Source organism: Mycteria americana, chromosome 8 (genome assembly GCF_035582795.1).
Source record: "Mycteria americana isolate JAX WOST 10 ecotype Jacksonville Zoo and Gardens chromosome 8, USCA_MyAme_1.0, whole genome shotgun sequence".
In the NCBI taxonomy this organism is placed as follows: Eukaryota; Metazoa; Chordata; class Aves; order Ciconiiformes; family Ciconiidae; genus Mycteria; species Mycteria americana.
Window position 1 is genome coordinate 44,376,420 of NC_134372.1, and position 7,667 is coordinate 44,384,086.

Below are 7,667 nucleotides of genomic sequence, written 5' to 3' on the forward strand. Positions count from 1 at the left end.
AACAAAATGTTTCTCTCAAAACTGAGACTTGGAATTACTCAATGCATCTGTGGATTTGTCACCCCGCATAGTGAAAGGTATTAGATAAGAGAGCTTTTCGGGATTTGAAGAGAAGTAGGAACTAGCCTAAGCATGAGGGATGGAGTAACACACTGATTAATTTACATAATATTTCCAAGTCCATAAACAACAATTGTTAAAATAACCACAGAAATGTAAAGATCCTGAGAACTGAGTGTTCTCAGAGTGCACAATGACATTAACAAGCAAACGAGCAGTTAGTGGGTATCACATGATTGATTTTCAAGTTTACTGTTATGAACAACATTTGATTCAAAAAATACAAAGATACTTCCACTGTGACCAATAGCAAGACAAATGCATTAGGGACTGCAAGCCAAAGAGTCTATTTTATCTCAAGAGAAGGGTTGCCTACTCATCTCTAGTCAACAGCCCTTTTTAAAAATACAGCAAGTAATTTTAAAACCCCAAGGAATGATGGAATTTAAATTATTTGTAAGGGTGGAAGACTGAGAGGTTTTTGTACATGACCAGTCATTTACCAGAAAAATATCAGACACTCTATTGCATTGTTTAATCACATTTACGAGAAATTTATTTTTTCCCCAAATTAAACTCCAGCCAATACAGCTGAACTCAGACACATCACAGCAGATTGAATTCGTTCTCCCTTCTTTGCAATACAAGTTTGTTGCAATCTACTGTTTACTTTTCTTGTGGTCATATGCGCATTTCTAAATTAATCAGTACATTCAAATCATTCAAAGGAATCAGTTCGTACTTCAAATTAAGTTCAAATGAATTCAAATGAATCAGCCAGCTTATAGAGAGAAAACAAGTAAGTAGGTTAAGGTGGTAGGTTTAGCTATACAAAATCCCGGTTCAGTTCTCAGCTCCAGCAAAACATGTGGTGTGACATATGAACTGCTTTTGGTCTCAATCTGCAAAGATATTTAGGTATTTTTCACTGAAATCCCCTAAACCAGACTGTATCAATGAAGCATCTCACTCCACCATCAGTTGCCCCTTCCATCCAAATTATCACGCTAAACTCCAAAACTGTGTTCAACTGATCAAGTCAAGAGAGAGACAATAAAAAAATAAGCTTTTTTAAAAGCTCAGATACCAGAGTGGAATGGAGATGTATTTTTGTTCTATATATGCGCACCACTCTGCACTTGTGCTAATTGTCTTTTTCTGAGATACTAAGGTTCCTCTGAAAAATAAACATCACACAGACTAACCATTCATCCACACATGAGATAAACTCAAGCTTCCAGCTCCACAGTTAAGTAAATGCAAAATAAAGTCACTAAGAAATTAGTCACTGAACAAGTATATTTGTAAATAAATAATACATATTGCATGAATGGTGTCAACAAATCTCTCTTTGGAAAAGGCATAACTCTATATGGACTGACACCAGTGATAAAACATAGGCTAAATTCCACAGGTCAGGATTAGAGCCTTGGACCTCCTGCTGAGAACCTAGACATTTTAACTTGCACTGGCTCAGACCCTCAGCAGATATCAGTCATGTAATCTCTACAGGAAATCTACCAAGGATATACAGAAAGAAAAATTAAAAAGAAGTCCCAAAAGTCCTTTACTGTAAAGTCAGATACTATTTGTGTATGGTGGGTGAACTTCAGCATTTAGCTCCAATATAAGGCAGATAGCTGCAAGGGAGTACATATTTCCATCTGGGCACAATTCCAATTTTGTATTAATAAACTGGCTCTTTTTTTGTAAACAGAATCAATATCCTGTTTAAAAGTGATTCTCAGAAGAGCAGGAAATTAGAAAATACTAGTATTAAATTAATCAAACTTCTGTTCATGAAATATTGTTAACGTTCATGGATAAATTTCTGTTTGTTTTTTCAACATATATACGCATGTACATTGAAAACATTACCCTCAACATAAGAACTATGTGCTCATTTTAGATATACAGAAGCTACTATTTTCTTCTTAATGGTGATTCCATGAACACTAAATGAGTGCAATTTCTACTTTCAAGGATTATTAATTTAAAATATGATACAATTTTTTAGGTTGAATCATACAGAATAAGTTTCTTTTTGCTCTTCAGTATTTCTCAACAATATTGGATGTGCCTCTAAAAGTAAGGGGCGGGGGGGGGGGGGCGGCATACGGGGAAGTAGAGATTTCCTAAAACATTTTATTTTATTATTGGCATACCAAGTCCCCATTTCCCTGTCCTTGTCAGGAGACTTCAGAGAATCAAATCACATCAGTTACATCATTGAAGGCATTCTAGACTTTGGCTTGTGTTTTTACATAGCTAAGGAATTTCTAAGCTCTCTACAATTTTTCTTTTGCAGAAGGGTAAAAACAGTTCCCAGTTTAGGAGAAATGTATCCAAGACAGAGAGAGGCCTCCCTGGGGAAAGAGCAATGAAAGCAGGGACAAGGACGGAGGCCACAAGAATGAAGTGGGGTGAAGTTTTGGGGAACAAAATGTCCAAAGAGATCAGTAATGTGGCTTGGCTTGTGACCCTGATGAATATTAAAAACACTCAGAAATTATTATATCGCCTGAATGTAGATAAGAAGCTTGGACAGAAGAGAGGAAAAGAAACATTTTGCAGTCTTCCTCAAAATCTAAAATCATACAAAATCATCTTCTAAGATGAGAAAAGGGTCTGCTGAAAAGAAAAAGTTTATACAACAGGCTTACTGTGCAAGTCTAAATTTAACTGTAGCATTCATTACCAAACACACTTTAAAATACATCACACCCCGGGAAGGTTACTTTTAGAAGAAATCCTAACTTACTCCATCTAGACTGTCATTCTAAACCTCAAAACTTTGCTTCCTTGCTGCATCAAGCTATTTTAACTCTTGGACTGAAGAGCTTCAGGTTTTTTGGTATGACCTGTAAGTTCCACTTGAGAAGAATATACCTGAAAATATCAACTGCATAAACCAAACGCTGAATATCTCTAGAATTACTCGCAAGACTGAAGTGCCATTTTATTTACTGAGCCTTTTCCCTTTTGTGTTTGCACGTTCACGAACAGTAACTTTATATGAGGTCTACTGGAATCCCAGTGTGAGAGTTCACAGTGATGCCTTTGAAGCAATAAGCAAACATTTTTAACTGTGAGTGTGCTAGATTAGCTGTGAACTTCACATCTACTGCCCTGCAGCTGAGATCACTGCTAACAGTTCCTAACTGTGGATTCCACAAGCTGGTGAGTGGGAGAGAGATATGACAGTTCATTCAATTACTCATTCATCTCAACATACACTTGGTCTTTTATTACAACACACATAATTCACATGGGGGAAGGAAAGTAAAGCTATTAACAGCCTTCAACATTTCTACCTTTCCAATAACATATTTCAACAACTTCAAATCATCCCTCTTCTCTCTGTTACCTTTAAAAGGTTCAGGTGTTCATACCATCAAAACTGCATATATGTCTTCAAAACTGGGCACATTAATTTTAGTTTGCAGCTCCCAGCTCATACACACAAGCAGAAATGTCCATAAATTAAAACATAAGGACTACAGATGCTCAACTGTACTTGCACATTTTGCAAGTGCACAAGTAAAGGCAATTTGTTCCAGAAAAGGGAAACACAAACTACAGACTGTCTGTTGAATATACTGCAAACGAAACCACAGATTATGGACAAGGTTCTCTTCTATTGTGCTCTACCTTTCACAAGTGTTTTAAAATAAACACTAAAGAGTTCTTCTTGCTTAATGCACCTTAAATATGCCTTGGGGTGCTCTGTGGAGAAATGCAGAAAGTCACTAGTGCCACAATACACTCAATACATTTGAAATATTAACTTCCATTAAAATATCATTATTTTCTATTGTTACATCTGTCAGCAATAATTGCCAAAGGACATTTGTATAGAAAAATTCTCTCCTCTGTGTCACGGAGTAAGGCTTCAATACAGCTCTTACATCAGTGCTATACAGTGGCCACAGATACACTGTATTTTTTTCTACAGTCAAATTTTGATGTAAATGATACAGTAAAACTTCTGAATGGGTAGAGAACTTGCTCTTAAATAATAAAATGATAGGATGCCTGGTTATTCTTATGCACTGAAGAAAGCAGAGGGATACAAATAGTCAAAGCTTAAACTAAACTGTCTTGTTTTATACACATATGCAGAGTCAACATGGTAGAATGTTTTATGTATGCGACTATGTACAACAACATATAACCACAGAGCCTTGGCAGTGAAGACCGGATTTTTCACATCTTGAAACAAAAATCAAACTTGTCTCCACTCTCTAAGCTAAGAGCACCTTTGTTTAAGCAGTTAAATGTTCTTGTTCCAGGGCCAGCCACTAGAACAAGGTATGATCTCACAGAGCGAGCCTGTCTATTAAAGAGGTTTTATCACAAAAAGTAGTAAGAGGTTACACAAGGTTACTCTGATTCCATTTAGGAACGGTACTCAGCCTGATTATTTGCTTTATACTTTAAGTCAACAAATCATTACACATGAAGCCTAACAAACCCTCTCTCACAAAAACATGCTTGGGTATTGCATGGCAGCAGCTCAGTGAGCTATAGTTACGCTACAGAAATCCTCCTGGCCTTGCAGCCCCACCAAGGTAAAGCCTAGCGCAGCAACTCTGCGTTCAGTTGATAATGCCTTTGCCAGACTTTAAACATTCATGCCAGTAGTCTGTCTAGATGGAGGAGAACAGCAGATAAATAGGGAAGAGAACTAAAAAACATTTGGCGGGATAAGACTTTGCAGGGGGAAGGGAAAGAACTTGGGAGGTGCTATGCAAAGGGCCAGCAGAACTAGTATTTGGGGAAACATCCCATACATTATGTTGTATCATATGGCCCTAGATTATGTAATTCCCTATTATTCTTTTCCACACTTCCTATTGCTCAGGACGGATACATGCTGGGCTTGGTTTGTTTAGAGAAAAAGGCTCCCATGTTATTGCTGAAGTTCACAAGTACATTTGAAACAAAATGGCAGGCAGTGGGAAGAGAAAGGCAAGCAAAAAGAAGACAGTTTCATGTTAGGACATGAATATTGAATATTGCATAGTGGAATGGGATTTCATCCCCATCTCTGCTTTACTTTCTCATAGTTGGAAAATCTTTTGAATCAAACTTGTTCCACAATTTCAGAGCTTCTGACTGGAGATCCTTGGGTACAACATTTCTGAATATTGACTAGCTGCAATGGAAGCTGTTCCCTGATCATATAGCGTATGTACCACATGGTGGTTGAAAAAAGGTAACTTAGGTCCTAGGTGTCTCAATTTAGGCAACCAGCATTAGCATAAACTGTCATTCACTTTCCTTTGCTTCAGTTTATTACCTGTAAAATGGAGATAGTACTCACACACCTCTCAGACTGTTTTGAAAAACCCTGATGATTACAGAACAAACATATTATACAAGAAAGCCTCTGAAGGAATTAATCTTGTCTACATGGTTGAGTGTGAATGTTGTGCGTAAGTCACCTGAAAAATCAGAAAAGAACAAAATACCAAGTTGCTGGCCATTTTAATGTACTGGAAGTTCATTCACGAATTTCACTCTTGAAATTGCTACCTTTCTAGGAAATCTGACAATGTGCTTTCAGCAATTTGCATAAAACATTTATGGAAGGGATACCACACACAACATTACACTCAGCTGACATACAAACCTACAATAAACTGGAAACCAGCAATCAAAGTTTCAGCTTTTTGATGGAGGCATGCGCATACTGAACTTCACTTATCTTCTGAGCACGGCAAAGTAGGCTGCAGAGTATTTTACATATCAGATCTTCCTCAATGACACCATTTTTCTTATCAGAGCTGATTTTACTATTCCTCTCACTTCGCTACATGTAGAACAAGAACTACAGATGAATTCTTGCTGTTACAAAGAAGAAATTAACCATGAAGCAACACTGAAAATGCCAACAATAACTTGCTCTTTTTGAACTCTGACTATAAGTACTTTAGAAAACACACACTACCAGATAAGCATGTATTTATTACCAAAACCCCCAGCTTCCTTACTACAGTCTTCATACATGGGTATTACCAGCATCTGCAAGAACAGTTTTCACTACTGCTGAAAGGAGGAGGAAGCAGCACAATGTCGAACGGAAAAAGTATGTGCACTGTTTATGTACATTAAAAAACAGCTGTGAATGCATGCATTCATGTGCAAGGATTACTGTAGCAAAGCCTATAACCACACATAAAATTCAACTCAGGGTTTTTTTTAGCCTCCTTAGTCCTCATGTAGTATAAGATTTTTACTTTCTCTTTCTGACATGCCCTAAAGCTTGCTGTATTCCGATCTCATGGTCTTTTCGGCAGTACTTAGAAAGAACCCAAAGCCTCTTGTTACAGTCAGTTGCACTTCATCAGATCTAGTAGGAGGCATCAATATTCAAACAGATGAACTGAGAAGAATTTGAGCCATTTGTAGCATTTACAAGATCACAAATGCAGATCAGTTTACATATTTCACTTATTTTGTTCTTTACTTTTCACTTCAGAATTTGAGAGGTGGGGTAGATGAGAATGACATTACAGAAGACAGTTTATTTGAGAGTAACTACAGTACTTTGTCATAACATTTTTATACAACAAACGCCAAAGCACATCGTATTAAAAAAAATTGCTAACCCAATTTCTTGTTTCTTACTGATCCGTAAGAAACAATACTAGATTTTTACCAGTCTGTATCACCTGCCAAAACCAACACTAATCTATCCAAGCACATTGACACTCAATATCCTCTTGCAGGTGTGAGTGAACACAGCAGGAAGCTGAGATCACATCAATTTCTTAAACTAGGTTTCTCAGGTTTAAAACCAATACATGATCCCAGTGAAAACTTTTGTCATTTTCATGGCGTGAACAAAGCATGAAGCTCAAATACAATACTTGGATTGGCTATTTCTCCTCTCACAAACTTGCTCAAATAACATGTTTCTGGTTGGATTTTTTTTTAATGTAGATATTTGCAAGTTGTTTAGTTTATCATGGCTGCAAGAAAGACAGACATAAATATTCATGGCATCAAATACTGTAAGGAATATTATTCAGAACAAGATCCCCAAGTTGTACATTATATACCATGATCTGCTAAAATCAATGGAGCTGTGATAATTTACATCATGACGAATCTTGCTCATTATATACTTGTACTGAAATATTTTTTCCCTTGGTCATGATACAAATATCAAATCTAGGATGTTTTCATTTTGAAGGTCCCCTAGTGTGCACTACACTGCGGAAGGTACTGAACCCTACGAAAAACAAAGCAGCCAGATGAAATAGCATCGCTAATTTCAGAACATGCAGCTGATTTTTATCACATTTCAATAACGCTTCTAATCTCCCATCATAAAATATAAACCAGCTCTCTGAAAGGCTAAATAACCACCTTCAGCTGCTACGATCTGCACAAAAGACTCTGCTTTAGTAAAAGACATTTGCTTCCATAATTTTTAATACATCAGTTTCTGCTGTACTAGATAATCATTTATCCAAGTTTTAATTTCCAAGCTCTGTGCTGTTAACATTTTACAAGTATTTTCTGAAAAAGAAAATCAAGAACAAAACAATGACAACAAAGAGGATGATGAAGATGAAGACCTAAGAAGATCTTTCTGT